Source organism: Equus asinus, chromosome 25 (assembly GCF_041296235.1).
Source record: "Equus asinus isolate D_3611 breed Donkey chromosome 25, EquAss-T2T_v2, whole genome shotgun sequence".
Classification (NCBI taxonomy): Eukaryota; Metazoa; Chordata; class Mammalia; order Perissodactyla; family Equidae; genus Equus; species Equus asinus.
The window spans coordinates 44,779,713-44,806,608 of record NC_091814.1 but is presented as its reverse complement, the minus strand read 5'-3'; the positions used below and the strand labels follow the sequence as shown (position 1 = coordinate 44,806,608).

The 26,896-nt window shown below is 44.8% G+C and overlaps 1 long non-coding RNA gene across 2 annotated transcripts; it reads right to left on the bottom strand.

Moving 5' to 3' along the window:
- Positions 1-75: 75 nt before the first annotated feature.
- Positions 76-26,429, bottom strand: LOC106833994 (uncharacterized). 2 transcript variants are annotated; one of them, XR_011498204.1, is made up of 3 exons: positions 26,305-26,429; positions 18,483-18,627; positions 76-1,262 (listed from the first exon to the last, which is right to left on the bottom strand). It is a non-coding gene; the product is annotated as an uncharacterized lncRNA (long non-coding RNA). The 2 variants fall into 2 exon arrangements; XR_001398740.3 differs by lacking the exons at positions 18,483-18,627; positions 26,305-26,429 and adding exons at positions 4,582-4,734; positions 6,244-6,658.
- Between the last annotated feature and the right edge of the window lie 467 nt (positions 26,430-26,896).

Here is a 26,896-nt window from a genome sequence, read left to right as displayed (position 1 = left end):
TGCATCCATTGGCAATCACCCTCCACCTCCCCCCAGCTCTCACCCCCCGCCCCCAGCAACTACTAATCTACCTCCTCTATATTCTGGACATTTCATATCCATGGGATCTTGCAATACATGGTCCTTCACGACTGACTTCTTTTACTTCATATAATGTTTTCAAGATTCGTCCAGGCTTAGCACGTATCAATACTTCTTTACTTTTGGCCGCCAAATAATATTCCATTGTATGGATAGACCACATTTTATTTATCCGTTCATTAGTTGATGGCTATTTGGGTTGTTTCTACATTTTAGCTATTATGAATAACGCTGCTATGAACACTGGTGTACAAATTTTTGTGTGAACATATGTTTTCATTTCTCTTGGGTATACACTTAGAAGTCTATGTCTAGTTCTTTTGAAGAACTGCCAGATTCTTTCTCACAGTAAATAGCCGTGAATCTTGCCCTTGCTTCTAGATGACCTGGAACAAGTCACTTCACCTCACTAAGCCCCAATTTCCTCATCTGCAAAATGAGGGTACTTTCTCATTGTACCCTCACTGCACAGTGTGCTCACTGCCTGATGCGTGGTAGGTGCTTAACACAGGCAAGTTCTCTGCTGTCCTTGGCAAATGGTCCCCTGCCTGTTCCTCCCTCTCGAGTCTGGAAGGCCTGTACCATGGAAGGCTTGAGTGCAGCCTGATGGAGGCATTGGGTGGGGAAAATCAGAGCATGAAGTCGTACTCCCTTTCTGGATCATGTCAGCAGTCTCTAAAATAGAGAAAAAATAAATAAATAAACGACTCCCAACTCAAGTGTGTGTATGTTCTCTCTGCTTCTATAAACTGGACTTTTGCCCAGAAACCGCAACAAGTCAAGAAGAAATCAATAGTCCAAGTTTTATTTGCTAATGTAATTTGGTGAACCATGTCGTACAGCAAGCTGGGTTACAACAACATTCTCTCGATTGCCAGTTTCTTTCAGGCCGCCTCTCCAGAAGGACCTCCAAAAACAAGATTCAGCAAAACCGTTGTCCACGTGGGCCCAAGCAAAGCACAGGAGTGTGAGTCCTCAGTCCCATCATGCTGAAGGCCTGATTAGCATTTCTGTTTCTGGAAGAAAAGACTGACAGGCAGTCAGTCCCAAATAACAATAATAGAGCTCTGCCAAAAGGAGCCGTTCGGTTCTACGGGGAGTTATTGTTATTCAGGGTAAAAATACCCCGTGGGCAGATTCACATCACTGCAGAAGTTGCTTTCAGAGTTACTTTGCAAAACCTGGGGGGAGAAAAAAGGAGAAAACTAGAAAAAGTTGTGCATGCCATATTTCACATTGTGAGGAATAGTTTTGCCCTGGGGACAATAGGCAGGACGTTTGGAGAGACCTCTCCGAGCATACGGGAAAATGGAAGGATTTCTGTCTTTAGCCGCAAAGATAGTAAATAATAGGACAGACGAAAGATTCAACACAATGAGGGCTGCTCCATTACTGCTGGCTCCACGCGGGTGTGGAGGTCACGCTGGAGATGAAGCCATTGTCCCAGGCTTTCTTCCCTGGGCTCCAGCTTCTGTCTCCCTCTGCAGTAATGCTAATTACGGAGTAAGAAAAACCAATCTCTTCTTTTTCTAAAGACATTAATCAAACCTATCAAAGAAGTACAAAAAAGAAAGAAAGAGAAAAACTTTCAAGTGGCGATTGCAATGAAAGGTTTAAGAGAAAAAAATATATAGGATTTGCTTACTATTAGCATAGGAAGGTTAAGAGGAAACACGATAATTAAGTGAGTAAAACCCACTTGGGATGTTCTTTATACATTTTCTACATAAAAAAACACATAAACTGAGTATCGGAGCCTCCTTCTAAGCACCCAGTTGTCTCTGAGTAAAAATGCAGGCCAGATAAATACACTGACAGCTCCCAGGCGTAATAGTACTGGTTTTGAGCTGAATTTTATACAGAGCAGGTGTGGCACAGAGCCCTCCAGCTCCTAAAGTGCTGAAACGACCTCATTAGAGGAGTCGGCGCCTGAGAGGCCTGGACTCCAGCAAACACCACCAGCGGGGACAGGGAAGGAGATGGAGTGTCTGATGATGAATCCAGAAAATAAGTACAGTGGCCTTATTGAGTGAAACTGGGGTATGGTTGGGGGGGTGAATGTTTTCCCGGAATATTGCTGCTCTGGATCAGAAGAAAATAATGCAAAATTCAGTCTCCAAACCTAAGCTGCTCTCTACGGCCTCCAGGACTTTGTTTAGGCTGTTGCCTCTGCCTTACCCCAGGCTAGCCCACTCATCCTGTGGTCTCTGCACACAGCCCACTTTGCGTAGCCCAACTTCCCCAGCTCCCAAGGCTGAGCTACGTGACGCCACGTGTTTGCACGGCTCCCTGTAATCACCTCCTCGTAGGAACTGTCTGTTCACTTCTCCGTCTCCCCACTAGACTAGAAGTTTCCAAAAGAAACAGAAAAGGCATAGCTCATTCACGTGCTGCACATTCAGGGGCTCAATAACCATGCTGACTTCATTGAAGTCTCTGAGTGGAAGAGATGGAGCATCTGAACCTAGGTGTGGGGCAAACCCCAAAACAGCCAGCCAGCCAGCCAAGGTAAACCAGGTCAAGGACCCGCAGAGGGAGGGGGCCTAGGGGGGCAGTCCTGGAGAAAAACATCTCAAAGACTAGATTTTTCCCCTTCCCAGTCAAAGCCCTTTGGAGCTTCCTTTTCAGAATCTGTGGCTTCTTCTTACTCAGTGTTGGAGCAAAGAAGTCTCTTAGCTATTACACGTAAAAAGTCGAAAGCCCTTTGCAACTGTAAAGTGTTATTAAATGAGCATCATAGACCCTGAAAGCAGGTTAATAGAAGACCAGAGGCAGATGGACCTGAGTTCAAATCCTGACTCTGCTACCAACTAGCAAAGAGGTAAATCACTTAATCTCGCTACACCTCAGTTTTCTTATCGGCAGAATAGTGATAGTAACAGCTGTATCGCAGAGTTGTTACGATGGTTAGATTAAGCAGTGAAAGGCATACATTTGGCACTCTATTGAGCGATGTTTGTTAGCGATGGATGTGTGTGTGTGATGATGTGTTCCAGCAGCATTTAGAGGTCTGATTCCCAAACATTGACTAAATTTGTTCCTCTTACGTCAAGCACTATAAAGATAAACAATCTACGCGCTATGTTTCCTGCCCTCAGGGAGGTCATAGTGCACTGAATTCAACAGACCCAGGACCGGCTGCAGCACAGAGAGGTGAAGACCCTTGTCCAAGGCTCCCCGTGTGGCAGGACGGGACGCAAACACAGGTCTAGTAACCCCCAGACACCGCTCTTTCCAATAGCTCACATTTCGTGAGGAGCGGGGAAAGGACGTTTCTTTAGCTGCTGTGCCCCTCTGTGGAAGGTAAGTGAAAGAAAAAATAACACCACAGTCATCAGATGGTGTCTCAGTCCACTTGGGCTGCTACAACCAATACCGTAGAGTGGCTGGTTTAAAACAACGGAAACTGCTCTCTCACATTTCCAGAGGCTGGGAAGTCCCAGATCAAGGGGCCAGGAGACTCAGAGTCTAGTGAGGACCCACTTTCTGGTTCATAGACAACCATTTTTTCGCTGTGTCCTCACATGGCGGAAGGGGCTAGGAGTCTCTCCTAGGCCTCCTTTAGAAGGCCTCAAGTCCTCCACACTCATGTCCAATCACCTCCCAAAGACTCACCTCCTAATACCATCACCTTGGGGGTTAGGATTTCAATATATGAACTTGGGGGGGAACACAAATATTCAGTCCATAGTAGATGGTAAAGAGAGTGTTTCCTAGTAAGAGTGCAATAAAGGTTATTTCCAAAAAAAAGAAAAGAAAAGGCAAAAAATAACTGCAAGAGTTTTATTTTAACTGTGTTGCCTCATGGGTCACCCAGAGCAGAAAACCTGGACCAATGAAGACCAAGGAGCCATTTTTCAGCAGTAGCAGGAAATGCAGACAAGCTTCCATTTTTTTCCTGAATTTCAGTAACTCCTCTTTCAAAAAAAAAAAAAAGCTGCCTGTTAAAAAAGCTCTTCCACACCCTGACAGAGAAAGGATTATGTGTGAAAGGAACAAAATCATTTGTGAACATTTTACCTCCCACTTCACCCTGCAACCCACCCAAAAGACTGGGTCCTGTTAAGCAGAGGGTCTCCTCTTTAGCGGGTAGAGTAGGGGTGTTTGGATATGGCTTGAGGGCAATAAATTTCTCTACATAAGAAAGGAAGAGCTATTGTGAGGTGCCTTGAGGAAAGTTCCCAACCTAAAATTCTCTTAATAAATACACAATGTTGGGGCCGGCCCCATGGTCCAGTGGTTAAGTTCCCACGCTCCGCTTCGGCAGCCCAGGGTTCGGATCCTGGGCGCGGACATGGCACCGCTCATTAGGCCATGTTGAGGCAGCGTCCCATATGCCACACTTAGAAGGACCCACAACTAAAATATGCAGCTATGTACTGGGGGGGTTTGGGGAGAAAAAAGCAGGAAAAAAGGGAAAAAAAGAAGATTGGCAACAGTTGTTAGCTCAGGTGCCAATCTTTAAAAAAATCAATAAATAAATACACTATGAGCATCTACCTGTATTAGGCATTGACTAGGTGGTGTTCACACACGCTCCTTCACTGTAGGTCACAACACACTGTAAGTCACAAACATCATTGCTGTGTTCTGTTTTTTAATGAGGAAGCAGGCTTGGGAGGAGAAATGACTTCCTGAAGGTGAAACTATCACCTGTGAAGGCAATGGTGGAAATTAGTTTATGCAAGCTTTATGCATTTTAGGGTGACAAAACACTGAGCACAGAGCTGGGCAGAAACAGGAAAGGAGACCCAGAGGTTCTGGAGAAGAATGGGGAGGGAACGGGAGAAGGGCTCGGGCAGGGCTGTGAAGTTAGGAACAACGGGCTTCTGGGGAACTGCGTAAGGGCAGGAACGTGAGTTGGAAAAGCGCCCAGCAGAGAAAGAGTGGAGACTTCTGAGGGGGTCCCAGGGCAGAAGAGAAGGCTAGGCCTTCATCAGAATTTTACCAAAGGCCAAATTTGGGTGAGGTGGAGCCTGGCTAGACTCAGAGGACATGTGCTCTTGTCCCCGATCAACTACATGTTGCTGTTTGACCTTAGTTGGACAAGTCATCAAATCTCCCCAAGTTTTGACATCTTCTCAGCTTCACAGCAATGATGAATTAATACCATTGAAAGGGACTTAAAAACTGCAGGGACCTTGGAAGCATGGTCTGTAGGAAAACTTTCCACTTCTCAACCACCATCTCCGCTGTGTCTGAGGCCGCACCATGTTAAGGGTGCATGATCTATATCTTGGCCTTGATTTGCTCAGGGTCCAATTATTTCATCTGCGTATTGAGAATCCTTTCAGAATTGTACTTGACCACATTTTATTTCTTTTCCTACATAAGAGAGCTGCCAGGTGGAGAGGAGACCTAGCCCTCACTCTGTAGAACGAATTGTCAAGTAAGCTCTTCTAGCCCTGGTTGTGTGCAGTCATTGTCTCCTTTTGATTGAGTTTCCTTAGCCTTAAATGAGAGGGTTGGAACTGATGATCTCTAAGGTCCTTTCAGGTTGCAAAGCTCCATGGTTCCTTGAAGGAGCCCTCCTGAGGCTGTCCCGCCAGCCCAGTGTTCCAGCACTTTCTCTTGCCCAATTAGCAGCATTTATCCAACTTTTTTGTCAGGTATGTGCTTCTATTCCAAGCATTCTGAGCCAATTCTGCAAATCAGCCTTCTTGGAAGACTCAAATGTTTTAACAATGTTCAAACATATGACATCAAACGTGCCATTTTCCCTTCATCACCAACTTTGTACTTTTATCAAAAAAAAAAGAAGAAGAAGAAGTACTGAGTCCATCTGGCAGGATTTGCTTTGAATAAAAGCCCATCTGCTTATTATTTCTAATTTCATTGTCCTCTAGAATGTTTACAGAAGTTTCTTTCAATATTTATGGCACTGTGTTTCTAATTACTGATCCAGGCCATCCACGCCGACTTGGTGGGGTACCGTGCTGGAATGTAGGTGTCTGTCTCTTTTTCATCTCCACAGTTCTTTACTCTGGAGGCACAATGTGGCCCTGGGCCGTCATTATAGAGCCCTGGTGTAATGCTGCAGAGGCGGATTCTGACAATCAGCCTCTTTATCGTGAGTCTCCCTGGGGACTTGCGAAGCCACCTCTGATGAATTTTTACCTGCCTCTACACCATTATTGTCACAGGAAGGATGGAGATAATTACCTGGTTTATTACCCCTAGGCTGGCTTCATCTGGGGCCCATGATCACTGGAAACAGAAGGCTCATCTTTGTCTTCAGGAGTCCTGAATAGATGGGTACAAGATTCACATTTCCCAAATTACAGGGTCTCTGAAAGGCAAGAGACAATCTCTGCAATGGAAACATTGCCAACCTGACGCTTTTCAAAATACCCCCAAAACTCCAAAATGCTAAAACTGTTTAAAATTAACCTCTCTTTCTCCCCAAAGGAGTTCCCAATGCTGATTTCCTCTGTTCTGTTGTGATGTCTTACTTTTCTCATCTCACGGCACTCTCCATCACTCCCCACACTCCAGCAAGTCCTGTTACTCCTTCCTTGCAGCATCTTCATGCTTTTCCCATCTGTCCCTGGCTTCCCAGGGCCCCTCCGTTGTCTAATTTCAGCCCCAGATCACATTGTCTCTATTCCTGCCGCACCTCCAATCTCTCAGTCACTCCCCCTCCCCACCCACCATGCACATGTCTCCAGAATAATCCACGGAAAGTGTGTATTGATTTTACCAATCTCCAAGTCAACAAGGCTCTAGGAGCGCCTGTTGCTTTCAGGATTAGGTCTCCAGGCCCTCGCTGACTTGCAGGCTCTCGGCCATCAGGCCTCCAGCCCCCCAGCGGCTGTGCATCCCACTGCTGCCCCCTGAGCCCTCTCTAGAGCTGCACGGAGAGTACTCTGGGCTCCACACTCGCAGCTTTTGCTCACATACCGACTTCCCAAGCATGTGAAAAGCTGGAAAAGGAAAGACACCGAATTTGAGGTGAATTCTTACTGCAGACACCTGGGAGTTAAAAGTGAATTTTACTCTACTTTTTTGCGGGGAGTGTCACAGTCCTCCTGATTCTGGTGCTCCCCCAGATCTTGGGGAAGTGTTTCCACCACATAGTCCACAAGGCAGGCCACAGCGCTCCCTCAATGATTCAGAAGGAAGTTTGATCAAAACAAGAAAAAGAAAGAAAGAAAAGAAACAGGCATTCTGTAGGAAAGGGAGTGGGTATGGGTTTAAAAGATGGGCTTTGGAATCGAGTAGGACTGGCTTCGGTTCCAGCTCAGAGACTTCTCAATGCTGTAACTTGGCAGGTGACTTAGCCTTCCCCAGACTGTTTCCTTATCAGTGAAACAGGGTGAATATCCACCTTGCAGGGTTGGTGTGAGAGTCCATGTAAGCATGTGGAGAGTCCAGGCACGGATCTTGGCACTTAGCTTCTCGATCATGACTGTGTTACTCCACTACCACCTCTGGACCCAGCGGGTTCCACTTCCACAGTTCTCACGGGGCAGGTTCACTCTACCAGCCTCCCATGGTCCCGTCCAACTTCTAACCAGGACTGGAGGGTGCACTGGGAGCCTGTTGGCTGGCCAGCAATTACCGCTCTTCCTCCAAAGATCACAGCTCTGGATACACTCCCAAGGAGACTTCCTCTCTGGCTGCGCTCGGCTGCCCCGGCACCCAGAGGCCCACCGCGTAGGGATCCCCACATCTCCTCAGAGAGCAATATCCCTTTGTAATTTCTAGTGACTGGCTGTAGGCCTGGGCTCCCAGAGAGTGAGCAGCACTGGTTCTGGACCATCACAGCGTGTGACAGGCAGGATAGAATGATGCTCGAGGCAGGTTAGCCTCAATCTGGGCTCTTGAGTCGGAGGGCCTGGGACTGCCCCTGCCTTTGATGTTTCTTAGCTGGGAGATCTTGAACATCTTGCTTAAATTCTATGTGGCTTGGTTTCCTCATCTATAAAATGAAGACAATAATAGTACCTGCATCATGGGGTTGTTGTGAAGATCAAATGAGTCAATACACACAAAGCACTTAGAACATTGCCTGGCACATAGCAGGTGCTCCATAAATGTTGGTTGATAGAATTGGTGAATAAAGTCCTCCACCTTCAAGGTCTCTGGCACCTTATAATCAGGCCAATTGAGATGACTCCTTCAATGCCCACGGGCTTCTTCCAAACACCCTGTTTGCTGTCATAACCACCACATGCATGTGTGTGATACACTCACATGCACACCCCTCAACAGACCCCAAGACAAGAGAAGACTGATTCCCCGGAACCTTCAATAATAAGCACCCCTTGCCACCCTCTGCTGATGAAGCTCAGTCAGTCCTCAGAAGCATCCTAGACCTGCATAACTCAGGGGCCTGCCTTCAATTCTCCCATCTCAGCAGAGGAGAGGTCAGAGGTCAAATGGAAACTCCTGGTCTAATCTTTTGTTGAGAGACCATAAACATTGTGTGGTGTCTTTTGGCCTGAAACGTCTGAATTGTCACTATCACTCAAATTACCAGATATTTCTCAACGTCACACTTTTCTTTGGCCTCTCTCGCCTATAAAGTCTACAAATTTGAATTCAACCTTTCAGGGAACATTTATTGAGCATCATTTTTGTGCCAGGCACTGTGCTGGGCTTTGCAGATGTAAGGCTAAATCAGAGGCATACATTAGCTTCCAGGTCATAGTCGGGGGGTAGACAGGCAGCTGGACAGATCGCTTCAATGCAGTACGATGAGAGCTAAGTCAGAGAAATGCACAGGGAGCTCGCAGAGAACAGAGAAGACGCATCCCACCCAGACAGGTAGGTCAGAAAAGGCTGCCAGGAGGAGGTGATTCCAGAGATGGGTCTTGAAGAATGAGTAGTCATTAACAAAAGAATAGCATATTTAGAAAGCATCATATGGCATGAAAAATATAATGTTATTTTGTAACTATGGTCATTTGGCACCACTGGAGGGCACAGGGTAAGGAGGAGGGGTAGGAAATGAGACTGGGAAAATTGGCAGATACCGGACTATGAAAGGACTAGAGTCTTGTAGATATTACCCTGGGATGAAAGAGGAAACATTGAAGGGTTCTAGCTGGGAGCAATGTGATAAAAGCTGGCCTGGGGTAGAAGTGAGGGGGTTTTTCTGGGGGGAGGGGAGGGCAGGGAGTAGGGAGAATATCTAGAAGCAGAAACCATTTAGTGATTATTTATAATAATCCAAGTGAGAGATGGTAAGAACCCGAACTAAGGACCTGTCGGTAGGATTGAAAGTAGTGAAAACATTTCAGAACTATTTAGAAGGTTAGATCCTCAGGATATGGGACTGGTTAGGAAGAGAAGGGAGAGGAGATGGAAGTGAATGAGTCCCAGCTTTCTGTCATGAATGAGAAATCCAGATTCAATTTATGAGTTAGAAATCCTAAGAGTATTTGGATTTACATGATACTTATTCTTAATTTCAAGGCAATGTTAAATACAGATTTAATCTTACCAACCGGATAACAAAGAACAAACTTAATTTCTAGACCCTGAAGCCTCAAATGGACAAATTTTCCAGGTAGCAATGGATCTTGTAGTCAACCGAAGCATCTTCTTCTGAAGTTCAGTCCCCTGGAAATGACAACCCACACAAAGAAGACCAGATGGAAGGGCTGGGGGAAACATACGGAAGCAAAGCTTCTTAGGTTCAGAACAAACGTCCAGATAGGAGGACTGTGATGAGGACAACTTTGGAGAGGTGATTTCAAGTGAGGCAACTGCAAGGAGAAAGTGAACTGCTGCGACTTAGGGTGCTACTGCTAACGAGTCCCAGTACGGAGCACCAAAGGACTACGCCTAGGGGGTGAGCCCATTTGAAACTCTTCATCAACACTTTCAATCACAAAATAGTTCAACATTAGTTCTCTGCCCATCTTGGTCATTCTGGATCAGTCAAGCTTCTTTTGTCAGGCTCTATTAACTGAACCAGAAAAGTCCACATGAGAAAATGGAAGATGGGGGGATGGAAATGAGTTTTGGAGGGAAGGTAAATGTCAGGCCTTGGAATGTGATCTACATTTGTTAGCAATAGGGAGTCACTGAAGGCTTTAGAGCAGAGCCATGATGAGATGCAAGCAAATGTTTGAGAATAGTCTGGCAGTCCTGTGCAAAACGGATTAACTTGACTGAAATGGCTCAAACACTAAAGCCTTGCTGTCATTCTAACCAGACCTTTCACTTTCCCCGTTCATTGCATCTTCAAACTCTGCTCCCTCAAAACTCCCTGGCAATATTGTTTCCTAAGGATTCCCAGCTCTCTGTCTCAGTGATTTCCAACCAGTGGAGAGGCAAAGGATTTGAAAATTAGTTGGCATTTCTTATTTCTTCTATTTTGTTGCTATATTCATAAGTTGAGAGGGAGGGCAGGTAAACTGGCATTTAGTTCCACAAGGGCCAGTGATGCCAAATATCCTCATCACACTGGGAAGTCCGGACAACAAAGACTCGTCCTGCCCAAAACGCCAGCAGTGCCTCTGTTGAGAAGCATAGTATTTGATCTCTTTTGCTGCACCATCTTTGTCTTCTACAAATTTCCTTCTTCCGCTTGTCACCAGGCAACCCTCCAGTCACCTGTTTAGCAGGTTAAATGGTCACTCAACTGTCATCAAACTCCTTCTCCCTTTCAGGAGCAACTGGAGGCAAGCCAAAGTCCATTACTGACCTAACTCCATGGCACTTAAGATTCCCATAGGGCTTTGCAATGGCTTCTATTAGCTAATTCTCACATCAACACATAAATTGAGTTAGTTTTGTTATTAGTGGCTTGCAAGTAAAGAGACTCAAATACAAAAGGTCTGGGAACCTCTTCATGTCTCTTACAGTTAATTCATAGAGCCGGATTGTGAGAAGCTAATTTCAAAGTCACAATAATTCTTTCAAACCTCTAGGAAATTCGCTTAGTAGGGTGCCATTTGTGACGAAATTTTAATATAAGCGTTCTTTGCTTTTTGGAATTTAAACACTTTGGTGGCCTAGTTATGAAAAGTGAATCTCCTCTCCACTGGTTTTCGTTACATTATTGAAGACGTATTCCTGTTTTTTTAAACCTCTTTAAAGAGATGAATGCTTTATTGCCAGCTCTATGGGCCTCTCTTTTGATGTCTGTTACATTTTACTTTGTATTATTGACCCTCTCCGGGGGAATGTCATATCTTCCCGATAGATTGAAAGATTTTTGAGGGTAAACTGTCCTTTTCTTTGTATTCCTCCAGACACAATGACAGTGCTTGGCCTATGGTAATGATTTAGTAAATATTTGCTGATGGGTTGGTGCTCAAGTTAATGGTCAATTCCATAATACACAAGGTTTTACCTATTGGTAATTTACTCTGAAAAAAATCTTCACAAAATATGACTGCATTTTTCAGTATTCTGCCCTATGATGTCCCTGTTGCCATTAGTTTCCTTTCACCAACACCCACCTCTAAGCCATGGATGTTTCCTTCAAGACTAAGGAGTCCCTGACTCCACACCTGCCAATCTCTTCATCTTTCTTCCATCCAGAAACTCACTACGCCAAATATAGCTGATAACTTACCCAGTGGGGGCGTGGTACATACATGGTCACAATGGGCAAAAATGATCACAATTGTCCACTAGTCACTATGTCCTTGACCTTGCAATGTAATTTTGCCTCTACTTTTATCAAGATGTGGGGTCTATTTTCCCATCCTCTTGAATCAGGAATGAAAAGGAAATTCCTTACGTTGATAAAGGAGAAAGGAGATCTACCAAAAAGACCCACAGGAACCTTCACACATAATCAATGCATTTTAAATAGACCTCCTTTAATACGAGAAGAAGCAAAGATGCTCACTATTACTGCCACTGCCTTACATAGTTCTCAATGTCTCGGCCAATGCAGTGAGACATGAAGATGGTAAGGGAAGAGCAAAACTGCCATTGTTTGCAAAAAACAAGGAAAGCACAAGAATTTTATCCAGAACATCTTAAAACCCATTAAATCATGTAAGTTCTGATTAATGCAGAAAAACCTAATGCTTTATAGATGAGATTATTTAACACTGTGAAGATGTAAATTCTCACCCCAAATTTATTTACAAAATTTAATGAAATCACAAAGAAAATTTCAATAGGATTTTTTTCACATCTCATCAAACTGATTCTAAAATGAGTATGGAAGAATAAATGTCCAAGAATAATAAAGACAACTTTGCAAAACACGGGGCAGAAGCAGACAATTGCTGTATGAGTTTCTTAGGGCTGCTGTAACAAATTACCACAAACTGAGTGGCTTAAAACAGCAGAAGGGTATTCTCTCACAGTTTGGAGGCTAGAAGTCCAAAACTAAGGTGTTGGCAGAGCCATATTCCCTCTGGAAGTTCGAGGGGAGAATCCATTCCTGGCCTCTTCCAGCTTCTACTGGACACCAGCATTCCTTGGCCTTCCTTGGCTTGTGGCTGCATCACTTCTATCGCTGCCTCTGTCTTCACATCACCTTCTTTTCTGTATGTCTGCATCTTCCCCTCTTCTGTCTCTTGGAAGGACACTTGTCATTGGATTTAAGACCCATCCAGGTAATCCAGGCTAATTTCATCTCAAGATCTTTAATTTATTTGTATCTGCAAAGAGTCTTTTTCCAAATAAAGTAACATTCACAAGTTCTAGGCATCTGGATGTAGACACATCATTTTGGAGGCCACCATTCAACCCACAACACTTACCCTACCAGATATGAAGGCATACCGTAAAGCTATAGTATAACTCTATTGTGTACTGGCACAATAACAGACTCGTAGACCAATGGAACAAAATAGAGCCCAGAAAGAGTTCCAAGTTGGAAATTGGATATATGGGACAGCTGACGTGATAAATCAGTGGGGAAGCTCTATTTAAGAAAAGAGTTTTAAAGATTTTATTTTTTCGTTTTTTCTCCTCAAAGTCCCCCAGTACATAGCTGTATATTCTTAGTTGTGGGTCCTTCTAGTTGTGGCATGTGGGACGCCACCTCAACATGGCTTGATGAGTGGTGCCATGTCCGCGCCCAGGATTTGAACTGGCGAAACCCTGGGCCTCCTCAGCAGAGCGCACAAACTTAACCACTCAGCCATGGGGCCAGCCCCTAAGAAAAGAGTTTTAAAAAAACTATTTGGAGATAATTTTAATCTGGGCCCTACTTCACATCTCATATAAAGCTAAAATCCAGATGGATTAAAAACCTAAATATTAACGATAGTGTATTGAGGTGTGTGTGTGTGTGTGTGTATAAAGAAAAAATATGTAAAAGGATATCTTCATGGCCTTTGGGATGGAAAAGTTTTCTTAAACAAGACCTCAAAAGCACAAGCTGTATGGTGAAAACTGGGCAATTTCGATTACATTGAAATTAAGGATTTCTTCTTTCTTATAGAATTCCTGATAATATACGTAGATACTCTCCTGTCCATAGGTGAAGCTTAAATCCTCTCCTCTTGAGTGTGGGTCGAACCTGGTGCCTTACTTCAAAGAACAGAGTACTTCAAAGAACAAAGAACAGGAAAGGAAAAAGTTTAACTTTTCAGTGGAGAAAACTGGCAGACATCACCTTAACCAAGTGTTCAATGCTACCAACACCAGTGATAAGTCATGTTGGTATTGTGTACCCGCCTATATGATGTGATAACAACTACACTTCACTTCTGTGGTCTTCTTCCAAAAATGCATAAGCCCAGTCTAATCATAAGAAAACAGCAGTCAAACCCAAATTGAGAGACATTCTACAAAATGCCTGACCAATAGTCTTCAAAACTGAGAAGGTCCTGAAAAACAAGGAAAGACTGAGAAACTGTCACAGAACAAAAGAGATGAAAAAGATACAGCAACTAATTGCAGTGTGGTACCCTGGATTGGATCCTGGAGCAGTAAAAGAACATCAGTGGAAAAAAACAGTGAAATCTGAGTAAATCTGTGTTTTTGTTAATAGTATCATACTAATGTTAATTTCTTGGTTTTGACAAATGTACCAAGTTATACAAGATGTTAACAACAGGGGAAGCTTGGTGAAAATAATATGGGAGCTTTCTATAGTATCTTCACAACTTTTCTGTAAATCTGAAATTATTCCAAAATAAAATACTTGCCATATAAAAAATAATTGCTCTTCAACAAAAGATGTCAGAATAAACTTGCATCAAATAAGACTGACAAAAATTGATGTCTAAAATATACATGGAACTCCAACAAATTAATGAGGAAGACAAGAAACCCAATGGTAAAATGGACAAGGATATGACTAGACAATTCCCAGGAGGGAAATTCAAATGACTAATAAATATATGAAGAGATGTTCTACATCACTAGTAACCAGAAATATGCTAAATAAAATTAAAGAAGTAAATTTATATGAATCTATTTGGGGAAAAAGTGTATATTGATGAGAATGTGAGACAATAGGAGAAATAGTTCACTCCCGGTAGGAGAGGAAAGTAGAACAGCCCTTCTGGAGAGCATGTTGGCAGTACTATGTGAGATGAAGTGTGCATATCCCCTGTAATCTGCAATCCCACTCTAGGGCTAACACGCCAGGAACACTCACCAGGACGGTAAGGATGGTCCTCACAGTGTGGTTTGTGGTAGCAAAGCACTGAGCCAACAGTGATGTCTATAACTGGGGTTCTAAGCAAAACATGGTGGACGCATTGTCTGCAAGACAATGCAGCAGAAAAATTAACCAGATACACACTCACCAATGCGGTGAATGTGGACAAATCCTGGATAAATCCTGAAAAACTATGCTGAGTGGAAACTATAAAAAGAAAAAATGGAGAAAAAGATATATACTGAAATACCATTATATAGATCTAAATGTCATACATTTCAATGCCATATTCTAAACATATCAGTATGCATGTTTACTACACATGAAGGGAGAGACTCGGCATAGAGATGGGCATGAAGGGGGCGTACTAAATAAACTAACCTAGGTGAGACCGTGAACAGGCAGATGCCATGAGCGTCTTAGGATGTTGACTTCAATTCTTTGCCCCTGAGGTCCAAACTGGAGATAAAGGGGCAGAGGGTAGCTCCGGATGAGAACTTGAGGAGATCACCTTTGAGCTAAGAGCATGAGTTTTAGTGTGGATAGGTGTGGGAACATCTACATTACCTGCTCAGCAGCCCTTTCTCTTTACACACTGATGACAAAAGAAATCATTTCGTAATGTCCAGATAAGTCATCCACAGATAAGAAGGGCATTGCCTTCCTCAGTTTCATTACAATAAGATATACTTACAGAACAGCCTGAAAGTCGAGAGTAATTCTATCCGAGACCTTCACGAATCCCTCCGATTCACAAAGAACCACTATATCACATAATACCCCTATGGTATTGGTATACAATGAGAGAAAAACATTTTTTCTTTGGGTGGCTGGGGGCAGGGTATTAGACTCATTCACCAGCCATGGTAACTAACTACTACACTCCAGCATCCCAGCCAGCAAGTGCAATTCTAATTCGTGCCTCAACAAAAATACAGAAGATAATATATTTTGAACCTAGAGGGTCATTTGCAAACAATGAGAAATGCAAATTCTAAATCAATGAAAGTCGGGGGAACGCTATGCGGTGATGACCACTTGGGTGCCCTGGAAGAGTTCCTGCAGCCTTTTTAAGTGTTTAATATAATCTTTGAAACCACAGAGACCATGAGCAAACCGTGCTCATTTTGATTGACAATTTGGCCTGTGGCTCAGACCATTGCAGCACTGACTCTAAGCAAATCAGAGGAGACTGAAATTCTAAAAGATGCTGTTGATTTCAGTGCTTTTAATTATTCAAATTTTCAATCAGCAGGTTTTTTTCCAGTTCATTACCCGCAGACTCTGTGGATCAACCAATGCGTGCTGCCCTTCTCCTCCTTAATTCCTCTAGCAATACAGTCCTGTCCAAAGCCTTACCTGGCCCTGGAAAACAAAGCCAAAATGTACGTGTTCATTTTACCTTCATTTACTTTGGCAGGATTCCAAAAGTATGGGAAACAAAGTGAAAAATCCCAGCATCTCAGAAAGCTTCTAAAATGAAGCTGATCAAGCCGAAGCATCCTTAACACAACTGAACTGATGGGAAATTGGACGTGAGCTGGCAGCTCTGGCTGTGACAAACGACGGATGAATGTGAACAAAGAGGGGAAGAGGAGGGACTCTTCAGCTCCAGCCTCAGAACTCCATCCATCTCACAGTGTCGTTCCACCTTGGGAGTCCAGAGATGAAAATAACTCGGCTTTGAAACACACACAGGCTATTCAGGAAAGCAGCTGACAATTACAAGTACGAGGTGGAATACGGGAATAGGTTCCTGCTGTGTAAAATTGCATGTTATTGAATTGATTGAGTTGTCATTCAGAAAAGGTGATTTTAGAAATGAAGCTAGCAGGGAGATAAATAAAGTAGAAATTCAGATAAAATTCCCTAAATCTTGTCACTGGTATCTGCGAAACTAAAAGATTGCAGCTTGTGAAGGTAATGTTATTAAACAATGATGCTGAAGGTCATTCCTTGTTACCCTTTTCTATAAATTATCCCACTTCGGCTTTGGCTCATCGACTGTCACTCGGCAGAGTCACTCACTTGCTGACTTACCTGGAGCTAAGGCCAGCCAGGCCTTGTGATAATAAGAAATCCCCATAAGGTCTTCAGGGTCTCCTAGAACCCATTTCCCGTGTTCTGCCCCAACCATGACCCACCCTCCCTCCAGCCTCTTCAGTGCTCCCATTAAGCTGTCAATTCCCGTGAGTGACAGTGGGTGGGAGAGGTAGGGAACCAAGGCCCAGCTTCAAGGCATCTGGTGAACTGGTCAACGGTAGCACAAAGTACGGTTTCCAAAGGCACGTGGCAAACTCGTGTTTCATTAGGGTTACCTTGAGAGGCCGGGGGAATCAACTCTGGATTGTGTCTTTAATGTAGTAGGTGCTGAATGAAAACGTGTTCCACGAGTGAAGAAATAATGAACAACTGGCAGTTCTCTGCAATAGCGGGAGTCAGAGGGAACATACAACAATCAGCATGCAATTCTGGCAGATCTCTCCAGAGGAATACAACCCCAGCTGAGGGTGGGAGCAGAAGCAACAGAGCTTAGCTTCCTGGGCGAGAGGACGGGCAAAGAAGGAGCAGGCTTCCAGGACTTCAGGCAAGGAGAGTGAGGATGGGAACAGGGCTCCAATCCCCAGGGAAGGCCAGTGTGGAATGGAGTCCACTCAGCAAAGCTTAGAGGAAGTGTGTGCACACTTCCCAGCCAGTCGGGGCAGGATCAACCAGGAGGGGGCATGGAGCCCTGCAGAGGAGGAGAGCTCAGGGCTGCCCCAGCTGAGCAGGGCCCAGGAAGACTGAGGACCCACTCTCCCGCTCACATCTCTGCCTTGCGAAACTGCCTTCCAGGATGGTATAAATTGCAGTCGTGGACTTCCTCCCGTACAGTGTTTACCAGTCCCAATTCTGCCATAACCTGTATGTGCCTGAGACAGGCCATCTAACTTCTCCACGTCACAGGTCCCTCCTCATAACTGGGGGCAACGATTCCACTTATCGGAGTGTAAGCAGAAATTCAGATAAGAGACAAAGAAGAATCCACACATAGACGCGCTCTGTAAAGAATATAGCACTACAAATGTCGGCTGTCCGTGCATTACACAGTATTTCGTATTGAATCCAACGTTGAACTTGTCAAACTAAATTTCCTCAATTATAGAAATAAAGCTCTAGTTTCAAGAAGTTTTAAGCATCGAGCAGGCAAAATGAGACTTGGAGGGAGCCGGAGAGGCTCTCCCTGGGCCCCTGCAATCACGCTGCAACTGGCATCTACCCGACGCCTCGCCGCCTTACAGGCTCTGCTTGAAGCTGTGATCGGAGCCTCAAATGAAGCGCATTTAAGTATCTGCTAGAGGGCATGTAAATAAAACCTTCATGGAGGTAAACAGTTGTTCAGTTTTACAGCCTATTCCCATATAACTTTTATGCGCCGTTATGATGTATGGCTCCTATGCCTTTGGAAGTCCTGGAACATCGTTTCGTGCTGCGTCCTCTAAGTGACTGGCTGATAAATGGTTATTTACTCACTAGTTTTCACAGCCCATGAAAACCTTTAAACTGAAATGCTGTCCCTAACTACCCATTAGTGATCATGGTAATTCTTCCTAACGGGAGGTGAGCCAGTTATCCCGACAGCCTCAGTGGCATGGGGTGGAAGGTTGGGTGGTGGAGGAGAAGCCCCTGCTCGACCCACAGGGTTCCACCGCATTGTCAAAACCAAAGGTCGTTTCTACCGTCGGTGTGTCACGTGTGACAAAATGTGGTTTGCATGCACTCTTCACACACGGTCCATGTCACAAATGCAAAGAGGCTCCGGGGAAGAATTTGGGTGCTATAAATGGCACCTGTTACTGAGTCAAGTGACTGAGCCCTCAGCACTCACCTTCTGCTGGTTTCACACCAAGATGACTGTGTTCAGCACCTCAACACGATCTGAAGGCACGGATAAGAGAGTCAAGTAGGTGTGTTCCATTTCCTGGTGACACCTGTGATTTCTTCTTTGATGTAAGGCCAGTCATTTGTCCACACTGGGAGAAAAAGCAGTCCACAGCTTGATAATGAAATGGATCCAAATTTTGCCTTCGAGATTGTTGATTGGAATGTGAAAAGTGTTTTTAATAGAAATGACATTATAAATAAGAGTTTGAAAATGTTACCATGATTATTATAATAACAATAGTTACCAAGTATTGAGTGCTTATTACTTGCGAGAAAGTGTGCTAAGCATTTTGCACGTAATCCTCATGTGATACTCACAGTAAACTCATGAGATAGGGTTCATCATTTCCATTTCACAGATGAGATTACTAAGGCTCAGAGAAGCTAAGTAACTTGCCCAATATCACAAAGCAACAAAGCTGAGGTTTGAAACCTGAGCTCTTCACCACTGCTCCATAGTCAGTGGAGACCCTTATGTTCTTCATACTTTCCACATTTCTCAAATTTAAAAATAAACAGTTTTAATTGTACAATTAGGAAGATATTTTGTCATTAGCTTTCTAGGCTAGCCCTCAAAAATTGATGTTAGCTACACACAGCTGATTTATGAGAACATGTGTCTGAGCTGGGGACCAAGTAATAGATGAGAAAGATGAAGATGGAAAGTGAGGAACCAAGAATAGAGGAAGAAGTCAGAGATGGAGAAGGAAGAGTGAGAGCAGGTGGGAATGGAAGAGAATGTGGCCGCGCGCAGATAAAGGGGAAGGACATTCCAGGCAGAGGGGAGGGTTTGAGCAAAAATGTAGAGGAGAAAGCCAAAAGCGTAGAGAAAGTGAAAAGGAATAGAAGAGGTTGGAATTAGATGGTGAAAGGCTTTCAGTGTCTAATTAAGAATTTTGAACTCTACTCTGTCTCCTGAACCGGTGCCACTTTTTACTTCATGTAGGTTTCATAACATAAAAATGTAATGAATGTGAAAACTGTCAAGTGAAAAAAGAAAGAAGCGATTGTTGGCACCTACAAAGACCAAATTTTTTTTTAAAAAGGGTGAAATTGCGTAAGTGTCATATTTATAATAAGAATCATCTTTTCCTTTGAAGTAATGAAAAAGATGATTTTCACATTTTCAAAATACTAATGATAATCCAGCACATTAAATTATTACAAACACTCAGCTATAAGTGATCACAGGCCAGGTCTTCCAGTGCGTTTATTTTTTGTCATGTACGCAGTCCTCAACATCCTGACACTGTCTCTACACTCAACAGGTACTCAGTAAACACTGGGGACTGAAGTTTCAGGGCAGAACTCCAGCCTCAGCAGGTAAGTGGAATATTAAGCAGGGAAACTGAGGCAGAAGCCCAGTTATGAACTAAGTCAGTGGCATTTAAAAAGACGGCCACCTGGAGCCTTCTCAGGTATTCAGGACTCAGCTCGACTGCAAGAAAGAGTTGAATACCAGGCGCCCTCCTGGCTCAGCAGAGACACACTCACAGAGCACACTCGGCTCCAGGCACTCAAGAAACTCACAATCTCATAGCACTTCCTTCATGGTCAGAATCAACCTAGGGACACGGGGGCGGACCTTGTTGGTGGAGGGCATCCATGAGTCCTGTGCTGAGGGGCTGGTGGGGGAAGAGAGGAGGCAGTGGGTGCAGGAACCCTCCTAGACAACATGCACGTGGTCTTCACTAGCCCTCCGCAACCGTGCGAGGAGGCAGCCTCCTCTCCCCCAGCTAGCGGTGGGAGACAAGAGAGAATGTTTGTTTCAGCTTTGATTTGTTTTGACCCTTGTGCCATGGGGAACATGTGGTCACTTTCCAGCACAGGAAGGGCCTGCCCAAACTCTGGGCTTCATCTCCATCCTTGCTATAGCCATCTTGGGCAATTTTTAGTGCCTCAAAAGTGCCACATTCTCTCCACTTTGGGACATTCCCCAGTCTCCTCCTTCTGATGGGCACATTCTTCTCCCTCGTTGCCCCCTCTCCCTTCACCTGGGTACTCGGTTCTGCATTCACCGGTCAGCTGAAACGGCACTTCCCAAGCGAACCCTTCTTCCCCACACCAGGTCGAATACCTTGCTATGTCCACCCACAGCACGTCTTGCTCCCATTTCATAATTCTCATCACACTTGGAATTATTAGTTCGTTGTCTTCACCCCTTTAGACCATGGACTTTATAAAGCAGGGCTTGTGTCTGTCTTCTTTCCCACCACATCCTTAGCATCAAGAGCAGGACCAGGCACAGAAGAGATGCTCAATGAATATTTGTTGAATGAGTGAGCAAGTGAATCATGAGTCACGTCTCTATGGAAGACCACGTTTTTGGAAATTTGCATCTGTCCGTTGTAGATTATAAGCTGGGACTGAGCCTGACTCTTCTTGTAGCTGTGGTGCCCCGCGTTGCTGCTCAGACATTAGTGACTCAACTTAAAAAGGGAGGACAGGGGAAGGGAGAGTATGAGACGGGATTTCCTTGCGCCAAGCCCTCCCCCTCCATCCAAGCCCTGAAGCCCAACTCAAACTTCACCTACTCCAGGAAATCTCTCTTCTCCACCACAGCCTTAAATGAGTTTCCCCTTCTCAACTCCTACAGGCCTTAATGGCTGTGCGCTTGTCACCCCATCTGTTTATGTCTCTCTCATGAGCTCCTGAAAAGCAGAAGTTGTGTCTTCTCTTTCCTTGAATCTCTTGGCTCCTAACTCCTTGCACAGAGTCCCTCCCCGATATATGTTCATCGAGAGCTGACAAGAAATGGACTGTTTCCAAAAAGATTTTTATGTAGTCCTTCCCTGGCGGACTTTGAGAAATAGGATAGATTTTCAGGTGTGTGGGAAAGCTGAGTGAAAAGCTTTCTGGAAACTGAAAGGTAAACTAGGTGAGTCGCTCTCCAAGCATTCAATTCTATGAAAATAAGTGTCATGTTGACACTGTAAAAATGAGAAAACGCTCTTTTGTCTTCCTTCATTTTAGACAAAGCCTGGCTTTGTCAGAGATGCTCAGGTTTCCCAGGGCTCTGGAATAACGGGTAGCATTCTCCACTCTGACTTAAAGTAAACACAGCAGGCTTTCGTCCCACCGAGGACAGAAAGAGCAGCCCACTCGAGAAAGCTAAGGGCGGACCCCTAGCTTTAGCCCGGGAAGGATCAGCAGCACCACAGAGTAGACCCTGTTGCCTCACGATGGGGCCTGGCTTCCATAAGGGTCCTTCCACAAGCTCCTGTCCCCACGCTGACTGGCACACCGCCCTGGCCCACAGATAATGCACAAAACCTTGGTTTGCCTTTGCACCAGCATCCCCCTCATAGGGACTCTGCTAAGCCTCCCTACGCCTTCCCTCACGGGCAGAGACAGGGAAGGCCTGCTCAGAGGGACCCCTGGGTGTGTCGCTAATCCATTCGCCTGCTTCTGTGTCACATTTAATTACTCACTCAATACAGAATTATCTGCGCTGCAACTCCAGACTAATGAGATGCTGCGAAGCCTTCAAGTCGGGGATTACCAAGTGCAGCGTGTGGCGCTGAGGTCGGTTTGGGTTGTTCTAAAGCTCTGATTACTACATGATAGCCTTCTTTTGAACCTGAAAACGTTTATTTCTCATTTTTCAAAAGGGAAAAATTATAGATTGTTTTGGAGGAGGCAAAGGGTGTTGCTCGGCTGGTTGTTTTAACTACATGAAAGCCTTAGTGATCAATATCTAAATCCTCAGAGCTGCGCTGAAGCTGTCTCGCTCAGTAATCTTCCCACCGGGTCCGGTGACCTTTGCCTCAGGGGAATCATAAACTGCAACCTCTCGCTGGCATTTTGCAGGAAATAATGCAAGCGGTTGGATAGATGTTGTTTTGAGTACTTCTTTCCTACCTAGTTTGACGATCAGAGAGACCTCGTGCAATTCTTTTATCCTAATTCCTTATCATGTGGGTCTCTTAAAGGTAGTAGGGCTTTGTGTCTCATCATATTTGCCATGCCCAGGGAACAGGGGTCACGGAGAGCTTTCTGCCCTGTAACTATACACTCCCTTCGCCTATGGTGTAGCTGCTAGCCACGCGTGGCAATCGAGTGGTTGAAACATGGCTGGCCTGAATTGAGATGTGTTATGAGCATAAAACACACACCAGATTTTAAAACAGATTTTTTTTAAAATGTGAAATATCAGATTATTGATTTTTTATATTTGATTACATATTGAAATGAAATCTTTTGGATATATTGGGTTAAATCAGGTTTTCTCAACCTCAGTACTATTAACATTTTGGGCCCCAGAGTTCCTTGCTGTTGGGGCTGTCCTCTGTGCTTTGTAGGATGTTTAGCTGCATCCCTGGCTTCCACCCACTAAATACCGTAGCAACCCAGTTGTGACAACCAAGAATTGCCTAAGGACGTTGCCAAGTGACGTTGCTAGACATTAGCAAATGCCCCCCAAGGGGGCAAAATCTCCCTGGTTGAGAACCACTGGGATAAATAAAATATATTATTAAAATTAGTATTACTGTTTCATTTTACTGTTTTTAGTGTGGCTACTAGGAATCTTAAAATGACACATGTGGCTTGCATTTGTGGCTGGTATTGTATTTCTACTGGACAACGCTGCCCTAGACTGAGCACCTTGAGATCAAGGCTCCCGCCTGCCATTATTGCCTCACCAATGCTGAGAGCAGACACACTCAGACCCGGCTCTGGGCAGACGGGCAGGGGCAGAACCACAGTAGATAATGTTTACAGGTGGGGTTGGTAGGTACTGGCCCATTGAAGATGCTCTGGAGAGATGAGGAAGGAAATGGGACAAACCCCAGAAGGTCACAGACCAGGCCCATTGGTTACTGGAAGAAAACACTCACAACAAGTCCTAGAGTTTGAGGAAAAGAGAATTTTTCATAAGTATTGTGAAACTACTGGCCACCCTGATGGCATGCATACCCCTGGATGAGGACCACTTCAGGACCCCACGTTGTGTTTTAACCGAGACAAGCTCTACTGTGTCAAAATAGAAGAAAATTATGTATCATGTGGGGGCATAATGTCCCAATCAGCACCCAAGCTCCCAAGTCCCCTTGCCATTTTTTTGGCAATCCTGACCCCCTTAGCTTGCATTTCCTCAGCTTTTCTTTCCAAACCTGGGTCTGTCTTCCCACCCATCATGTCCCACTCAGACCACAAAATCCTCAAAAGTTTCTGTTCTTAAGACACCCGGTATACCTTTCCGCCTACCATGTGCTCCCAAACTATTCTAATGTGGCCACATCTCCCAGGTTGTGAGTCCTTTAGTCTCGCTACCTGCAGGCCTTCCTAAAATTGGTTTCTTCCCAGCTCTTCTGATAGACCTTATACCTTGACGCAGGTACATGGCTTCGGGCTGAGTGTAATCTCAGCGCCAGACATCTCCCACTGTCTCTGGTAAGGCTCAGGGCTCCATAACCTATGCCCATGTCCCCATGTGGGAAAAGAAATTTTAACGTTATCCTTTATCCATTAAGTTCCCTTTGACTGAAAGTAGCAGAGAACTCCAACTCAAAATGGTTCAGCAAATAAGAGGTGGGCAGCTCCACAGTTAATTTGGCAGCCCAAGGACATCATTAGTGACCCAGATGCCTTTCATCTTTCTCTCTTGGTCACCCTCAGAGTGTCCACTTTGTCCTTAGGATTTCTCCCTTCATAGTCCGTCAATGTCTGCAGCAGTCCCGGGTGCTCCATCCCGAGACAAGGTCCAGAGGTAGAAAAGGAACCACCTCTTCCTTGTGTCTCTTTTGAAGAGTGAGAAAACAGTTTCCACAAGCCCCCGGCAGACTTATCACATCTCGTTGGCCAGAACTGCCTCATGTATCTCTATCTAACCAACAGCTGGAGAAGAGAACGGGACCACCATGACTGGCTTAGACAGCAGCTCTCAAAGCGTGGTCTTCAGACCAGCGGCATCAGCATCACCTGATGCAAGTTCTCTGACCCCATCCAGACTTACTAAATCAGAAACTCTGCCAATTAAGTTTGTGTTTTAACAGGCCCTCCTCGTGATTCTGATGCACACTAAAGTTTAGGAACTACTGGCTCAATCCAGACCTTCTTCTGGGTTAAAATCTGCCTCCGTTGAAATATGTGGTCATCACGAAGGATGGATATGTAAACAAAATGGGGGTTCTCTTATGAAGTAGCAAAAGAAGAATAGATGTTGAATAGATAGCCAACATTATCTGTTATAATCCCATGTTAATTTTCATCCTTTTTGACTGGAAAATAGCCTTCCTGTATTATAAGCTTTGATTGTACATACCCTGTAACCACTTTATGGATGTTTCAAAGAATGTTCTTGGATATCCTTAGAAAAAGTTTGACTAACTCTGTTTCTATATCCAACCAAAACAATAACCCTTTAGCAATGCACAGTCTTTAAAACAATTTCCCATAAACGGTTTCATGCTATCCCCAGGACAATTCTATAAGGTAGAAAAAGTAGTTACTTTTATTTTCTTTTTACAGATGGGAAAACCGAAGCTCAGACAGGGCAGAATCACACAGCTAGCAAATTTCAGAGCCAGGGTTCACTTTACCGATCCTCTGGCTCCAACTCTTTCACTCCTTCCGTGAGGACACCAAGCTGCCTTCCAAGTAAACATAGCTAGGCAGAAGCTGCTGTGACCCAGAGCATCCTATGTCAGAACCCTGAGGGGGCAGGACCTCCTGCAATAAAGGCTTTTAGGGGGAAAACCATTACTGTTTCCATGACTTCCATCTGCATGGCCTGCCCTGACGCAAGACATTGGAATGCTAACCACAAGAAAATCTGAGAGCTAGCAGAAATAGCAGAGATCACCCCACCACTGTTAATTGTCCAGCAGAGAGATTTTGCGTGCTGCTGCCCAAGAAAATGAGCATTTTCATTAACACCATGGATTTAATGAGTGACCTAAAGTTCAGCAGAAGAGATGCTAGCTTGATCACATTGAAATTACCTAAGAAGATATTTTTCTCTAGAAAATCCAAATGATTTTCTATTTTACTTTTGTGAGCTAGAGATATGGATGACGTTTAAATTCTAATAAGAAAAAAAGCACACACAAGACATTAAAATAAATATCAACAGTGGCTTTTCAGCTAGGGGCCCCAGGCTGCAGTGTTCTTGAACAGCCATCAAACCAGGAGATGAACCCCCAAAGATCACATGGGGTTTCCGGGACAACAGAACCCAAGAAACAGGACCATCGTGTTTCTCTGCCTCGGGGGCTCTGATCTCCTTGTGCTCTCTCCACTCTACAGCCCTGCCAGGAATTCCCTTCAGATCCCAGGAGCCCTTTTTACTAGAAGGGCACTGCCTGAGATGGGAATCCTGTGAGCTCTAGCACAGCCTCAGCCTACGCTTTGAGATCCTCATCCGGCATCCAGGGACCCAGAGCAGAAAACAGCTCCTACTTGGAGACTCCCAGGAGACAAGGACTTTCATTGAGAAGAATATGTCAGCAGATTTCGATGGAAACACTGAGTAAAGGACAAGGACGGCATTGTCCTGATGTTCCTTGCTCTAGGGTTCTCCAAAGGAAATGGTCATCTCCAGATTCTCTACTTTTGACCCTGCCGCTGCTTTTTCTTCTGCCTTTTGTGGCCTCAGTTTACCCAAAATGATGATCTCTGAGCCCTGAAGTTCTATAAGTCTGTACTGGACCAGGTAGCTCTCCAGCTCCGGATTCAGCATCCGGATTCAGCTTAGGTCAAATGCACCTGCTCACCAAGATTCTGTCACCAAGGAGAATTTCTTTTTGATAAAGAGAAATCCCTACCCCAGCTCCACCGGGTCCGGGCACAGCTGCCAAGTCCTGTCCCCGACTGAAGTCCAACATCTTCCTGCCGGAATCCGGGTGGAGGAGCGCATGTTCCCCACCTCGGCCCTGCAGGAGCACTGGAGTTCAAAGCCCCAGGAAGACTCCGCCTAAGCTGGGCTCATGAATGCTTTATTATTGTTCGGCGGAGCTGTTACCCCCATGCCAGGCAAGTCAGAACAAGCCTTCTAAGCCGAGGTGATGGATGTTTGCAGGAAACCCATGGGAGTTATTAATATTCATGTTCCCGTCACACTTTTGCAAGTAATAGAAGCTTGTTTTCTGTAACACATCATTAGGCGAGGAAGACAAGTGGCCTCCTAGAGTTCTGAAGCACAAAGGGTGGTCACCCAAGACTCAGAAGGGACTGAGGGGAGAGCAGAGAAGGAGAGAGGTTGAAGGGGTTAAACTTTCTCCTTTGGGAGACTCCCGAAGGCCCTTTCAGGGAATGGAGACCTCCAGGGGCCGGGGCAGAGGAGCAGTGACAGAATCCGGGGCTGTTGACACTCTCCCCTCTCACAGAGGGCAACAGGACTCAATACGGGGTGTCTGA